The sequence below is a fragment of the Oncorhynchus mykiss genome, chromosome 4, assembly GCF_057628025.1.
Source record: "Oncorhynchus mykiss isolate SJ-2025 chromosome 4, ASM5762802v1, whole genome shotgun sequence".
In the NCBI taxonomy this organism is placed as follows: domain Eukaryota; kingdom Metazoa; phylum Chordata; class Actinopteri; order Salmoniformes; family Salmonidae; genus Oncorhynchus; species Oncorhynchus mykiss.
Window position 1 is genome coordinate 25,794,777 of NC_143025.1, and position 16,302 is coordinate 25,811,078.

Genomic DNA, 16,302 nt, shown 5'->3' on the forward strand with positions numbered 1-16,302 from the left:
GTAATTACATTGTGGCAACAGTCTGGGTACATTACAAGAGATAGGTTCCTAAAATACAACATATGCTCAGTTGTGATGACATTTATACAATGTTTAAGTTTGATTGCACATGACATTCCCTTCATTTTGTAATAATGAAATAAGTCGGTTTTGATTACGTTCATGGCATATTTGTTTGAGGTTCAACATAATATTCCATTTATGTTCACGCAATATACATTTGACCTTGTCTTGGAGGCCCTCAGAACATTTCAAGAACATTTAGAAAATATTAAAGTTTTACCAAATATTATCAAAACATTCTCATGCATGCAAATGAAAGCATAATAAAGCAGATTGGAATACATCCCCATTATGTTTCTCTCCAGACTCAATGGCAATTCACATTTGAGGACTGTATTGTTGGTGATATAGAGACACATGGCATTTGAATTTCATTCATAGGACATTTGAACAGGATTTAATCATATAAACACAACCATATAGTTTTTAACACTATTCTAAAATGCTACTTATGAACAGAATTTAGAATGTTCGTACGAATTTAAAAGTGCGATTGATTAGGAGAGTCATATGCACACCAGTAGGAGATCGCCATTGGTAAATACCAATTGTTCTCAGCCTCAGTGCTCAGTCCTCAGGTCTCGTGCACAACCTTGGCTATTTCCATAGCGAAACGCCCCTAATTAACCATATATGGCCAAAATCATCCCTTTACAGTCCGTGGGGAATATACAACGCCGTAACCATAAAATACAATGGCGCAACCAAAACATTTTTTACTTTTCTGAGACCGAAGAAGTGCTAGTGTCAGAGGTTGAGTACCAAAAGGTTTTATTTGTCTCGCTCAGTTGTGGCTTAACCAGTAAAAATGAAAGCATAGCTACAAAGAGAGGACCATTAGGACAATTCAAGTTGCTTCAGCAATGGCAAATATACTTCAAATGAGTAGACAACACTCACAAATAAGCCATTCATCCTCAACATCCCGTGTGGCTGTTTATGCCGATGTGGGCGCCATATATTGCTCCTTTCGTATTTGTGAACCCATTGATGGCAAAAAGAAACCCCTCTTGACTTGCGATGGTGTATGGAAATTCTGTTTTTCAGTTAGTTTTGCATCCAAAACATTGGCTCATTTTTTATTTAAGTAGACAAATCAGTTAAAAACAAATTCTTATTTACAATGATGACCTACTGCTGCCAAACCCTAACGACGCTGGGCCAATTGCGCGCCACTCTATAGGATTCCTAATCACAGCTGGTTTTGATACAGCCTGGAATTGCACCAGGGTCTATAGTGACACCTCCTGCCTTAGACCACTGCACCACTCGGGAGCTGAGGGATGTGAGATGTAGATGATCGGCAAGCTACTGCTGAAAAGTAAAAAAAAAAACATAGGGAGGCTAGTAGCACTTGGAAGTGCACCGGAATGGCATGTGTTTGTGTTTCTAAAATAGGTCTTACATCCTCATATAAGATTGGTTTTAGGAAATGGTATCTGATGAGCCAATCTTTACTTCTGCGAAAAAGTCCAACCAGACTCTAAAAACACGCTCTCTGTGAAATGCAGCGTGTGCCAAATCTTACCAACAGAGCAAGATCAGCCATCTCTTATTCCATTTCCTATTATCTCAGTATTTTATAGTATTTCAACAATGGTTTCACTTTCACATGTGCCTCTAATTAACAAATGACTGTACTTTATATTGATTATTATCGAAACAAATGCACTGATGTAGTCAAATTATATGATATAGACTGTTAAGATATGTTACATGAATTCATAACGGAAATACAATGAAATCGAAAAGGGTTTTAATTATTACTCTCACAATTTCAACATATATTTCCCCGCATTCTACGCTTGACAAGCAGTTCCCTTATTCCACCACTTGGAACTGTGCGTACGCAATGTCATGACCGTAAATGTACCCACACTTTCAAGCAAACGTTCATATTGATAAATCTCATGAATCTAAATGCTCCCACACATGGTTTATGCACAGATTTGTGCCTACTTTATTTTTGTAACCCTTATTTTACCAAGTTTACAGCAATGACCTGGGGAATAGTTAGGGGGGAGAGTAAATGAGTCAATTGGAAGCTGGGGATGATTAGGTGGCCATGATGGTATGAGGGCCAGATTGGGAATTCATCCAGGATACCGGGGTTTACACCCCTACTCTTACGATAAGTGCCATGGGATCTTTAGTGACCACAGAGAGTCAGGACAACCGTTTTACGTCCCATCCAAAAAACAGCACCCTACACAGGGCAATGTCCCAAATCACTGCCCTGGGGTATCATTTTTTGGACCAGAGTGAACGGTGTCTCCTACTAGCCCTCCAACACAATTTCCAGCAGCATCTGGTCTCTCATCCAAGGACTGACCAGGACCAACCCTGCTTAGTTTCACAGGCAAGCCTGCAGTGGGATGCAGGGTGGTATGCTGCTACACATTACTGATACACGAGGCCCCAGGTCTCATTATCTAACTCAAAAATTGTGTTCTGATTGAACATATCTGACTGACAAAAAACAACAGTCCATGGCTCTCCCCTGGTGGAGCAGAGGGTTAATGATCTGGCTGAAGATTGCTGCTTTAATCCCACAGTTTTTTACTTTTGAAAAAAAAAGAAAATAAGGCTCAAATATACGCTACTAAAAGAGAGGATGTCTTTATTTCGTCCAGATTTATAAATCCAGTCAAATGCAAGAATTGGACTAACTGTACAATATAAAACTTTTAAAAATGCACCTGGTAAAATTCCTAATTTGAGACACTTGATATGGTCCCACCTGATTTATTTAAGTACGCAGCACATAAAGAGGATGTGTGACGTAATGGTGAATTACCCAGTTACTAGTATTTCCCTGAAAAAAATAACATGAAAGAGAGCTTCCTTGGTGGCCAGAGCATAAAAGACCAGTCTTGGTAACTGACCATTGCAGGTTCAAACCCAACATGTACAGTTTGTCAACATACTAAGTGTAAGCTAGAGGGTGGTGTGTACATGATTAAATACTCTTCAAATGTTAGATTTTCTAATTTGCATGCTGGTAGTAACTTAAATATAACATTTTCTAAATGTTATTGAAATGTTCTGCGGACCTCCAAGACAAGTTAAATGTATATTGCATTAACATCAATGGAATATTATGTTGAACCTAAAACATATGCTATGAACGTCATAAAAACAGACATGTCATTCTTACAAGATTAAAGGAATGTCCATGTGTAACCTAACTTAAAACATTGTAGAAAACCTTGTTCCAACAACCTTACGGTCTGGGAACTTTTAAAGAACAGACCAAATGTATTCTGGGAATGTTCTTGTAATATCAGGTGAATATTTTTTTTACCCTAAAAGAAACATTGTATAATCATCCACACAACTGGACAGTTTTTGTGTTTCGGGAACATATCTTTTGTGATGTCCCCACATTGATCTCACCAAAATTTTCCCACAACCTAATGAAACATTCTGGGAACCTTTAAAGAGCAGATTAAATGTGTTCTAGGAATGTTCTTGCAACATCAGGTGAATGTTGTATACAAACATTCTTTAATCATCACCACGGCTCGACAGTTTTTGTGTTATGAGAACATTTGCGGCGACCTAGCTAATGTTCTGGTAACTTTCACGAAACCAATTTTGGTTTGCAGGGTTGACTTTAAGGTGAATTACTGAAGGTAGCGTGAATGGGTCTAGGCTCAAATCAAGGCCTTGTGGAATTGAAGCCTCCCCACTGAGTTATAAAGCTAAGTGTAGTAGTCTGAGTGTAGGGCTCCTGAGTGGCACAGTGGTTTAAGGCACTGTGTCTCAGTGCTAGAGTTGTCACAACAGACCCTGGTTTGATTCCAGGCTGTATCACAACTGGCTGTGATTAAGAGTCCCATAGGGCGGCGCACAATTGGCCCAGCGTTGTGCGGGTTAGTGTTTGACTGGGGTAGACCATCATTGTAAATAAGACTTTTTTCGTAACTGACTTGCCTAGTTAAATCAAGTTTAAATAATGAAGAATCTGTAGTATTCCAGACATATTTCTCAAGGACTCATACAGATGTACAGTATATTCTAATTAGTAGAATGCAGTGTAAAAGGCTAAATTAAATAATGTGTTCTGGAAGAAAATCTATTTCAATCAAGTACAGGCTTAACTGAATGAACCACAAAGATGGAATGCAATATAACATTTTATTAAATAGTTTGGGGAATGGCCTCGTCTCGAGACGAGGGAAGATCCCCCCTCCTCTTTTAGAGGTCATGTCCCAGCCAAGAAGTGGTTAGTCAGTCTTTGGGGTTCTGAAGGACTTATTCAAGACCACAGGGCCAGCAGGCCATGGTTATCCAGGAGGAGTTAGTCTCCTAGTCCCCTCTCAGCCTCTGCTCTCTGGGTCTTTGTGTGTGTGTGCCTGTGCCCGTGCCCGTGCCCCAGCCTCTCCATTAAGCCAGCCCTCTACAGATGGTGGCAGCCGCAGCAGATCCCTGCATTCCCATGCACGGCACGTCCTGGGGCGATCGCCACAGCGATTGACCCGCCTCTCTGTTGCCGTGACGACTGAGTCGGAAGGTCCAGCTGGGGCCCTTATTATGTGGTTTTCTCCATATGGATGTCCTCCCAGAGTGACATATAACTTTTTAAAGATTCCACATCTTGCCCTTTTTTTATAATTTTTCTGCAGGGGGCTAATTGTTCCCCGAGAAGATGCAATACTCGACACCAGACTTGTAGTCATTCATAGCTGAAGCAGTGGGGATATTTTTCCAGGTCTTTTTCATGCAGCTATGCAAAAGACTATTGTCTTGTGGCTTGTTGCTGAAATTGCATTTAATTGCTGAAAGCAAAGTACACTTTTCAAAATTGTTCATACTTTTGTTGCGTGTGCAAAAAACAGAACAGAGAAAATGGAATTTGGGAAAAAATACTTGTAAACAGGTAAAGCAAGTCCCACAATTTTACTACATGTACAATTATTATCTAGTTATTGTTGTTATTTCCTCTTCCGTAACCTCCTCATAACCAGAAAAGCTATGAACACAAAACCAACTTCAAAACGTGCAGATACTACTTATACTTTTACACTACAACCATATTTGCATGAATCCCAATGCATTTCAATGGCCATAGAAATGCTATTCAAACTTTAAAACGTTCAGACTGGTCTAGAATATGTTGGTTGTATACAGCTTTTTGAAACCATTTATATTTTTTCAACTATAACCATTTTAAACGTGGATAAAAGCTCCATAGGCTTGAATGGGAAGTATTTGGATTCGCCACTGCTCTTGAAGCATTAAAACTACAAACACCAGACCAATTTTGACATGTGTAGACAGACTCAACTTAGATGGCTTCAACACAGCTTTTTGCTACCATTTCTACTTCATAAACTACAAAGCTTGTTGTATCCCCATTAATGTAAATGGTGGAATGCAGGCTTCAACATTCTAAATTGAAATCACTGCCACAAAACGTTCAGAATGTTCAAACTAAAACATGTTCAGAGTTTAAAAGCACATTATATGGCTTATACACATTCCTGCCTACTATACTAGCCCACTATAATCCACTATAATAACTACAATAAAAAACACCCCAAAATAGGTCACTATAACTAACACAGCCCATGAAAACCCTATTACTACCATTACTACTGCCGTCACTACCACTACTGGTTCACATCCAGAAATACTTCAAGACTAGCAACTACACCACATTTACTTCAGTAAATGTCCTTTTCTACTTTATTATAATTTTGCATAATTTGTTATATCAGATACTTTCAATTTTAGTGGCGGACTTGAAATTTGAAAGCTGAATAACATTAGGCACTTACTTAGAATACTTAATAGTGTGGATGAAGCCTTAATATACTTCTTATTAAACATAGAATTATTGCTGGAGTGGGCTGCAATGTATTATAATTTGAGGAGGGAGCCTTTGAGAAGTTGCTGTGAGCTGTGCTGAAAAGGAAAGGATGGGGGCTGGGAGATTAGAGTTTAATGGGAATCTCAGGCTCATTTTGAGTTGATATCTCTTGTCTTTGGTCTTGTTCGTGAGGGGATTGGATTAATCAAGGCTGAGCTCATCCGTAATGGATGTTTGAGCACACAATCTGAAGATTTGTATGCAGGGAACGGACAGCTCCCTCTCGTCTCTATTCCTCCTGTGCATATCAGATCTTCATAAATAGAATGGTAAAATTAACATCTAGTTATTATTATTCGCCTTCCGCTGCCACCTGTAGGTCCAAAACCATAAAAGCTATCAACACGAAACAAACTTTTAAACGTGCAGACTGACCGTCCGCTGTGTACTTTATTATTTTTATTTTTATACTACTTATACCTTTCACACTACAACAATATTGGCATAAATCCTAATGCATTTCAATGGCCATAGACTTGAATGGTAAACATTTCCACCATAACTAGTCTTCAACTGTTTAAGCTAGAAACTTCATTCAAACTTTAAAACGTGCCGAACGGTTTGGAATAGGTTGCTTGTATACATCTTTTTGAAACCATTCATATTTTATAATGGATGTATGAGCACACAATCTAAAGATTTTTATGCAGGGAACAAATGGACGGCTCCCACTCTTCTCTATTCATCCTGTGCATATCAGATCTTCATAAATGAAGATGGGGGATGCTTTTCAGGGTTGCACACACAGTACTGCCTGTCTGTCTGGGCTGACTCTAAAGAGAGTCAAGGGGACTACATGTTCTACATGACATCTATCTCAATGGGAAGCCAGATGTGGCAGGCCCCCGTTACAAAGCATGACAACAATGCACTGTGCAATTTGATTAGGTTGGGTGATTTCCTGTTTTTGTTGGTCACTCAATGTGTCATTTATATAACAAGGACAAAAAATATTGCTGTTTTTTTGTTGTAAAAAATAACACTTTTTCAGTGCTATTTCATAAATATTATGCAACAAGAAAACAACCTTCATCCTTCTTCTTCTTCCGTCTGTACTGTAGTTGTGTACTGGAGGTGTGTATCACTGTTTTGTGTCACTGTGTGTACCGCAATGTGCATGGAAGAAATTAAGAAAACCAGTTAATTATCTGAGATCAGACACACGATTGTAGCCAGACGGACAATCAAGGCTACAAGTCCATCACCAGAGACCTTGAAGTTCCTGTTTACAACGTACGTATTGTTACGAAAAAGTTTAAGGCCCTTGCCACTGTATCCAACTTCCCTGTATGTGGCCACAAGAGAAAACTTGATGGAAGATTGCAGCGAAGGATTGTTCGAATGGTGGAGAAAGCACCTCAATCAACTGCCACACAGATTCAAGTTGACCTTCAACACAAAGTACGACAGTTTCAACTCCCACCATGCATCGCCAACCCAATGAAAGGGGGTTATATGGTAGGAGACCCAGGAGAACCCCACTGCTGAGAGAGAGACTAGAAAGCCTGACTGCAATTCTCAACAAAAAAAAACAGAACATGCCAAAATCCTTCAGGGAGAATGTCCTGTGGACAGATGAGACCAAATTAGAGCTTTTTGGTAAAGCACACCATGTCTATGTTTACAGAAAACAAAATGAAGCCTTCAAAGAAAAGAACACCTTCCCAACAGTCAAACATGGAGATGGTTCAGTGATCTTTGGGAGTTTATTTTCTGCCTCTGGCACTGGGTGCTTTGAACATGTGCATGGCATCATGAAATCAGGAGAATACCAAGGCATTTTGGAGTGCAATGTCGGACCCAAACTGCCAGTGCAGAGGTATAGGAAGCTCATCGATGGCAATAGGAAGCGCCTGTTTGCAGTTATTTTGACCAAAGGCTGTCCTGCCAAATATTAAGTCTAGGGTGTCAATCATTTTGTCAATTCCATTTCTGTTTATTATCTGAAATAAATTGATATATTATATTCTGAATCAAAAACATAGGTTCTGTAATATTAACAGTGAAACAAAGAATACTTTGGTCAATTTCAACTTATTTTTAGGGAAAATTGTGAGTTACATGAAAAAAGTGCAAGGATGACAATATTTTTGGCCACAACAGAAATTGGAAATTTAAGTCAGAATTGTCTGTCAGAAAGAAAATAAGGCCTTTTTAGCCTTGGTTCATTGTTGTTTAATATATATTCACTGAACAAAAATATCAATGCAACATGCACAATTTCTAAGATTTTACTTAGTTACAGTTCATATAGTATAAGGACATCAGTCAATTGAAATAAATTCATTACGCCCTAATCTATGGATTTCACATGACTGAGAATACAGATATGAGTCTCTTGGTCACAGATGCCTTTAAAAAAGGTAAGGGCATGGATCAGAAAACCAGTCAGTAGCCAACATTTTTTCAGCACTTTTAATATCATGACTGATTCCCAAAAAATGTATCATGCTCTCTCTTGTCTCTCTGCAGCAGACATATAGTGAGCAATATGTTTGGAAAATTAAATTGCAATAGAATCACAAAAAAGAAACATCCATTTTTAAGTCCTGTCTTTCAAAGATAATTTGTAAAAATCCAAATAACTTCACAGATTTCCATTGTAAAGGGTTTTAACACTCTTTCCCATGCTTTTTCAATGAACCATAAACAATTAATGAACATGCACCTGTGGAACAGTCGTTAAGACATTAACAGCTTACAAACGGTAGGCAATTAAGGTCACAGTTATGAAAATGTAGGACACTAAAGGTTTTTCTACTGTCTCTGAAAAACACCAAAAGAACAATGCCCAGGGTCCCTGCTCATCTGCGTGAACGTGCTTTAGGCATGCTGCAAGGAGGCATGAGGACTGCAGATGTGGCCAGGGCAATACATTGCAATGTCCGTACTGTGAGACGCCTAAGACAGCACTACAGGGAGACAGGATAGACAGCTGATCATCCTCGCAGTGGCAGACCACATGTAACAACACAGGATAGGTACATCTGAACATCCCAGGATGGCAACAACAACTGCCCGAGTTACACCAGGAACGCACAATCCCTCCATCAGTGCTCAGACTATCCGCAATAGGCTGAGAGAGGCTGGACTGAGGGCTTGTAGGCCTGTTGTAAGGCAGGTCCTCAACAGACATAACCGGCAACAACGCCCCCACTGGGCTCAAACCCACCATCGCTGGACCAGACAGAACTGGCAAAAAGTGCTTTTCACTGACGAGTCGCGGTTTTGTCTCACCAGGGGCGATGGTCGGATTTGCGTTTATCGTTGAAGGAATGAGCATTACACCGAGGCCTGTGCTCTGGAGAGGGATCGATTTGGAGGTAGAGGGTCCGTCATGGTCTGGGGTGGTGTGTCACAGCATCATCGGACTGAGCTTGTTGTCATTGCAGGCAATCTCAACGCTGCGCGTTACAGGGAAGACATCCTCCTCCCTCATGTGGTACCCTTCCTACAGGCTCATCTTGACATGACCCTCCAGCATGACAATGCCACCAGCCATATTATTTGTTCTGTGTGTGATTTCCTGCAAGACAGGAATGTCAGTGTTCTGCCATGGCCAGCGAAGAGCCTGGATGTCAATCCCATTGAGCACGTCTGGGACCTGTTGGATCGAGGGCTAGGGCCATTCCCCCCAGAAATGTCCTGGAACTTGCAGGTGCCTTGGTGGAAGAGTGGGGTAACACCTCACAGCAAGAACTGGCAAATCTGGTGCAGTCCATGAGGAGGAGATGCACCGCAGTACTTAATGCAGCTGGTGGCCACACCAGATACTGACTGTTACTTTTGATTTTGATCCCCCCTTTGTTCAGGGACACATTATTCAATTTCTGTTAGTCACCTGTCTGTGGAACTTGTTCAGTTTATGTCTCAGTTGTTGACTCTTATGTTCATACAAATATTTACACATGTTAAGTTTTCTGAAAATAAACGCAGTTGACAGTGAGAGGACCTTTTTTTTGCTGAGTTTATTTAGAATTGTGAGAATCGTCAGAATCGCAATACATATTGCATCAGCAGTTATGTATCGTGATAATATTGTATTTTGAGATCCCTGGCAATTCCCAGCCCTATTGTTTTGGGCTGTGGCTGCATTGCCAACCAATTTGGGGATGTAAAGGGGTTGTAGGCTGTCAGCAGGGGTTTGCTTGATGCCAGGCAAGCAGGCATAGTAGACATGTGAGCTGGCGGAAGAGAAGAGGCTACAGCTCATATCCCCTGAGGCAGCAGCTCAAACCTCCAATACAAACCCCATCTCAACCTACTAATGCAGGAAATACATTACTCTTTCTCCCTCTCTTCCCTTTCTTCTCCGTCTCTTCTCCTTATTCCTTAATTCCTTATGTCCCTCCCTGTTACCTTCAGACTCCTCTTCATCTGATTTATCTCCTCTTTTCCATCTCTCTGTCATGATTTACAATTTACAATTGGCTCATTCATCCCCCTCCTCTCCCCTGTAACTATTCCGCAGGTCGTTGCTGTAAATGAGAACGTGTGCTCAGTCAACTTACCTGGTAAAATAACGGATAAATACTTTTTTTGTTTTTTTTAAATGATCTCCCTTTTTCCCAGCTTTCTCTTTAAATCAAACATACTGTAGACTACATCCTCCAAGTATGATACAAACTGACACGGACAGGTAAACACATATTACCAAGAGATAACATATAAAATAATTATAAAATAATTTATCTTTCATCTCTTTGTGTTTCATAATTTCCTTCAATTTGCAAGAGGCTGAATGTGTCACCGGACAAAGCATCCGAGTTACCGAAACAGCACCCCTCTGTCTCTGTAGGCCATCTATTTGATTCGGTATGGTCAAAAAGAGTATGACATTGTTGCCGCCCATAGCATTGAATGCAAAGGAAACCAGTAAGCATTTGGCCTCCCTTGATAATAAAAAAAATCAAATAATAGCCAATCATCATTGAGCTAAACTGAGTGAGCTCAACTGTGAATGGTCCTGATGCTTTGGATTTGGCTTCACTCCAATCACATCACATCGAGAGCAGTACCTCATTGACAGAAACAACTTGAATTGTTGAATCTCATTGTGTTGTTGTCCTCTGATGGCTAGCTAGCTAGATAAAATTGACGCTTTCCTAAATTAGCCATGGATGGAGATAAGGATTTGGACTTGTGCTTTTATTTAATTCTCCGTACTGACCAACGATTATAACGGTAATTCTGATCCTACCATAAATGCATACATTGTGCCTTTGGCCTGAGAGGATGGGAGTTCAATATGTAGCTAGATGTAGAAGGCTAATGTTAACAAGCTAACTTTTCCCATGAAAGGAAATTAGGCTAGCGAGCAAGCATTTTAGCCAGGTAGCCGAGGACAACAAATAATAAAAGCGTGTTTTGTATGACAGAGTCGTAGACTATTTCGTCAACATGAATGAGAGGAGGATGGCATTGGCGTTTCTCTACAAGTATGGTGAGTCAACATGTTTTTTCTACTTACACACACACACACACACACACACACACACACACACACACACACACACACACACACACACACACACATTTCTCCAAAATGTCGAGAACATTAACTTGTTTGACCATGATGTAGGTTAGGGGTACTCAACTCTTACCCTATGAGGTCTGGAGCTGGTTTGCTGTTATTCTTGATAATGAATTGCACACAAGTCTAAATCAATCCCTGATTAGAGGGGAACAATGAAAACATGTAGTGGAACTGGGTTCGGCGTCTAGAGCTGTAGGTCATGTAACTGTTTGTTACTTCCAATATGCTTTGTAGACTTCACTGGACAGAGGGTGCTCTCTGGTTTTGTGATGAAACAAAGGTGTGGTTGAATTTATTCTGCCACTTCTTATTGTCTCAGGTTTAGGCCTATACATATAACGGTCTCAAGTCATATGAACTAAGAGGTTATAGAGCAAACAACACAATTATCACAACACAGGATGTAATATGGCTTTTTTTCTGGCTTCCCCAGGGATTTTAACCACGCACTTCCACTGGTGAAAGCGGTGTCTATCTTCTCTGACTTGGTGCAGAAAACATAATGAAAAACATAATGTGGGGGCTGAAGCAGGAGGCTGCCATGACAACTCAGAGCTTACCTGTAGCACTGAGTAGGAGGTGTGAAAGTAATGAGTGTTTGAAATCGCAGGTGGATAAGATATGTACACCAGCCATGCGACAAGTTTCCTGATATGATGGGGAAATTTGCTCCATCTTTCTCCGACACTTCCTCCCCAGTGACTTCTTGAGATTACATAAGTCTATAAGTGTACTAAGCATGGTGTCGTCCAGTCTTACTGGGCATATATCGGTCCACTAATACAGAACGAGTAAAGGCCCAGTGCACGAGTTTTGTGAAAAAATCTCTCTCTCTAAAGAAATACCTTATTTACATAAGTTTTTAGCCCTTTGCTATGAGACTCGAAATTGAGCGTAGGTGCATCCCGTTTCCATTAATCATCCCTGAGATGTTTCTACAACTTTATTGGAGTCCACCTGTGGTAAATTCAATTGATTGGACATGATTAGGAAAGGCACACACCTGTCTGTATAAGGTCCCACTGTTGACAGTGCATGTCTGTAGAATTGTCCGTAGAGTGCTGAGACAAGATTGTGTAGAGGCACAGATCTGGCGAAATGTACCAAAACATTTCTGCAGCATTGAAGGTCCCAATGAACATAGTGGTCTCAATCATGATTAAATAGAAGAGCTGGCCGCCCGACCAAACTGAGCAATCAGGGGAGAAGGGCCTTGGTCAGGGAGGTGACCAAGAACCCCATTGTCACTCTGACAGAGCTCAGCTTATGGTTGAGTGGCAAGCTGGAAGCCACTCCTCAGTAAAAGGCATATGACAGCCCGCTTGGAGTTTGCCAACAGGCACCTAAAAGACTCAGACCATGAGAAACAACATTCTCTGATCTGATGAAACCAAGATTGAACTCTTTGGCCTGAATGCCAAGTGTCACATCTGAAAGAAACCTGGCACCATCCCTACGTTGAAGCATGGTGGTGGCAGCATCATGCTGTGGGATGTTTTTCAGCGGCAGGGACTGGGAGACCAGTCAGGATCGAGGGAAAGATGACCGGAACAAAGTACAGAGAGATCCTTGATGAAAACCTCTTCCAGAGCACCACCTCAGACTGGGTCGAAGGTTCACCTTCCAACAGGAAATGACCCTAAGCAAACAGCCAAGACAACACAGGAGTGGCTTCGGGACAGGTCTCTGAATATCCTTTATTGGCCCTGACTTGAACCCGATTGAACATCTCTGGAGAGACCTGAAAATAGCTGTGCAGCGATGCTCCCCATCCTACCTGACAGATCTTGAGAGGATCTGCAGAGAAGAATAGGATAAATTCCTCAAATACAGGTGTGCCAAGCTTGTAGTGTCATACCCAAGAAGACTCAAGGCTGTAATCGCTGCCAAAGGTGCTTCAACAAAGTACTGAGTAAAGGGTCTGAATACTTATGTAAATGTGTTATTTAATTTTTTAAAATTAAATTAGCTAAAATTTCTAAACCAGTTTTTGCTTTGTCACTATGGGGTATTTTGTGTAGCTTGATGAGGAGAAATAAAACTATTTAATCCATTTTAGAATAAGTCTGTAACGTAACAAAATGTGGAAAAAGTGAAGCGGTCTGATTACTTTCCGAATATATATATATATATACTATAAGTTTTAGCCAAATCTCTCAGATTCAATCTAACATATGCTGTCCCCTCTCTGCCTGTCGCCTCCTCCCTCAGTCTGTCTTCCTCTCCTCGGCTGGGCAGCCATTTTAAAATGGAACAGACTTAAGGTTAAACTGGTTCTACATATTGTAAGATCTACTCTTAGCTTCATAGTTTCCCTGTTTGTTAGAATAACCTACAAATAACAGATGTTCTTCCTTTAGACTGTCTGCGTATTTCTTCAGAGAACTGTTCTATCATCCCTTGTCTTCTCTATGGGCATGTCTGTAGGGAAAGTCTGTAGTCAGTTTGATTCTCCTCCGTGGGGAGAAGACCAAAATAAACCCCTGCTTATCAAGCTGTCTGCCGTATAACTACAAATCCAGTTTTAAATAGCTAAACTACAGCCCTGATTCCTGCTTTATTGTGAAATATAGCTTTTAGTTCGGTCAAATTTGCAGTTGGTTTATGTCACTGCAATGTCGTTATGCTCTCCTAACCCACACTTGTTCTGTGCTGTCTGGGACAGGGTTGTTCTCTAGTGCATTGCAACTTACACAGAGAGATGATCAAATCGGCCACCGTCTTCCGTGCGATCCATAGACGACCGTATGCTCATCGATTTTCTGCCAGGCTTTTAATGTATCTATAGGACAGGTCGATGCCTCCGTGGGAAGAATTCTATATTTTTGTGTGATGAACTACTTAATCATCTCCGTTGGTCACTTGCGTGAGAAAATCCATATCCATTTTCCTTTTGTCTTTTATTGGCCTGTGCTTTTCAAGTCATCAGAAAGGGAGAGGGGGGATAGCAGATTAATGGGTCTGCTTCGTACTTTGATACTAATTAAAGCTTTCTGAGACTAATTTACTAGTTCATTACCCCTTCCTGGAGTAATGATATGGGGGAGTTTACCCTGATAATCCTCCAGAGTGCACATGGTTCTCAGCGTTTAAAATAGCATTTATGCTAGGAACCACCTTTTCACCACTCCTCTGCCTCTGTCTTTCTCTTTCTCCTACTTTTCTCCCACTATCTGTGTGTCCCTGCGTCTCCCTCCCTCTTTCTATTCCTCGCTCTGTGTTCCTGTATCTCGTTCACCCCCCTCCATCATCTGTTTTAATGCCAACTACTTTATCACTCTCCACAGAGTAGAGCTTGTCTGTACAGGAACTGCCCTGGTACATATTTATACAGTTTGAAGGCAAACACCAAAATGGATTTGAAATGAATTTGGAGCTGGCGAGCAGCTTAGTGTCATAGCTATTTTTTTTACCAGTGTGCCCTCCAAATGGAGATCTGATAAGAAAAACATTATCTTCCTGTAGTTTAAGTGTTCTTGATACACTTTGCAATAGGCCTAGATGCCAATTAGAGATGGGGGAGAAATTGATACAGCTACATATTATATCAATACATTGTACAGAATTATTACCTGTTTTCTTAGTTGGTAGCGTTAGCTAGAGCTAGTCGACCGTCCCTACACCAAAACGTGTATATTTTTCATCCAATTGCTTGTTCTCCATCTTCTTTTTAAATAGAATTGTGAGAATCTCAGTACATATTGTATCGGCACCTAAGTATCATGATATCATATCGTAAGGTCCTTTGCAATTCCCAGCACTAATGCCAGTGCTTGCATGTAGCACTCAACAACGACATCCATTCAAATATAGTCCCTAACTGTTGAAAAGACTCACTATGGGGATAACTTATTCTGTAAATCCAGGCTTTAGTTTCCTAAATACATGTATACTGAATGCACTTTGATGCATGTTTTACATTTAAATTATAAATCAATAGTGACAAATGGTTGGATGATTTTGAATGTTTCAGGAGCCAGATATGATCGTTGTGGTATTGTCAACTGTTTATGAAGTCACTCTGAGCTGTCAGTTAGACACGTCACTCAGGTGATCTGCCAAAACTGACACTATACGACCATTGCCCAATCTAAGAGATGATTTCAAATAATTTTCAACATATATCTTATGTTGAATATATCAAAGTAAGCTGATTCTACTTTGCAGTGTTGTTTGCTCAAACATGTTGCCACTATATAATCAGACTTTTCCCTTTTCGTAGATTTAATTGGAAATCGACGATGAATAATTATTTTTGCAATGTTTCTCCATTCAGCCGATAAGTGGAGCCAGCCAATACTGTACCAGGCTGGCCAATTGAGAGGCCATGTTGTTCAGACTGGATGCAATGCTGCTGAGATGTGCTCATTAACTTGAAAACAGGGAAGTAGGAGATCAATTAGCCAGGCTTGGGTGCTGCTGATGTAATTGAGTGGTCTGCAAGTGGACGACATTGATTCAGCATTATGCTGTGTACTAGCATTCTGACCATAGGTGGACACCAGGGGATAAACAGAGATAGTTGTTACAGTGTTACAGTAGTTGGCAAAGATTCTTGCAGTGCAGTAGCATACTTTGGATACCTTACCGTAGGTCTACACTAGGAGATACAGAGAAATAGGCTTAGAGCTAGTTGCAACAATGGTAGAGTTTGGCAAAGATTCCTTCCCACTTTTGAAACCTTTCTGTACTGAATTACCTTGGTCTTGATTTGATGAAAGAGTAGATATGTGGTTTAATAGATAGAAGCATAGATTAGTTACTAGATAGGGGATTTGTAATAGAAATCGACGTCCTCCTTGTGAGGGTAAAACTGATGGAAAACAAT

General features: G+C 40.5%; 1 protein-coding gene across 4 annotated transcripts in view; it reads left to right on the forward strand.

Moving 5' to 3' along the window:
* Nucleotides 1-16,302, forward strand: part of LOC110521588 (neuroligin-1) — a 334,792-nt gene that overhangs the window by 107,730 nt on the left and 210,760 nt on the right. The window lies entirely within an intron of this gene.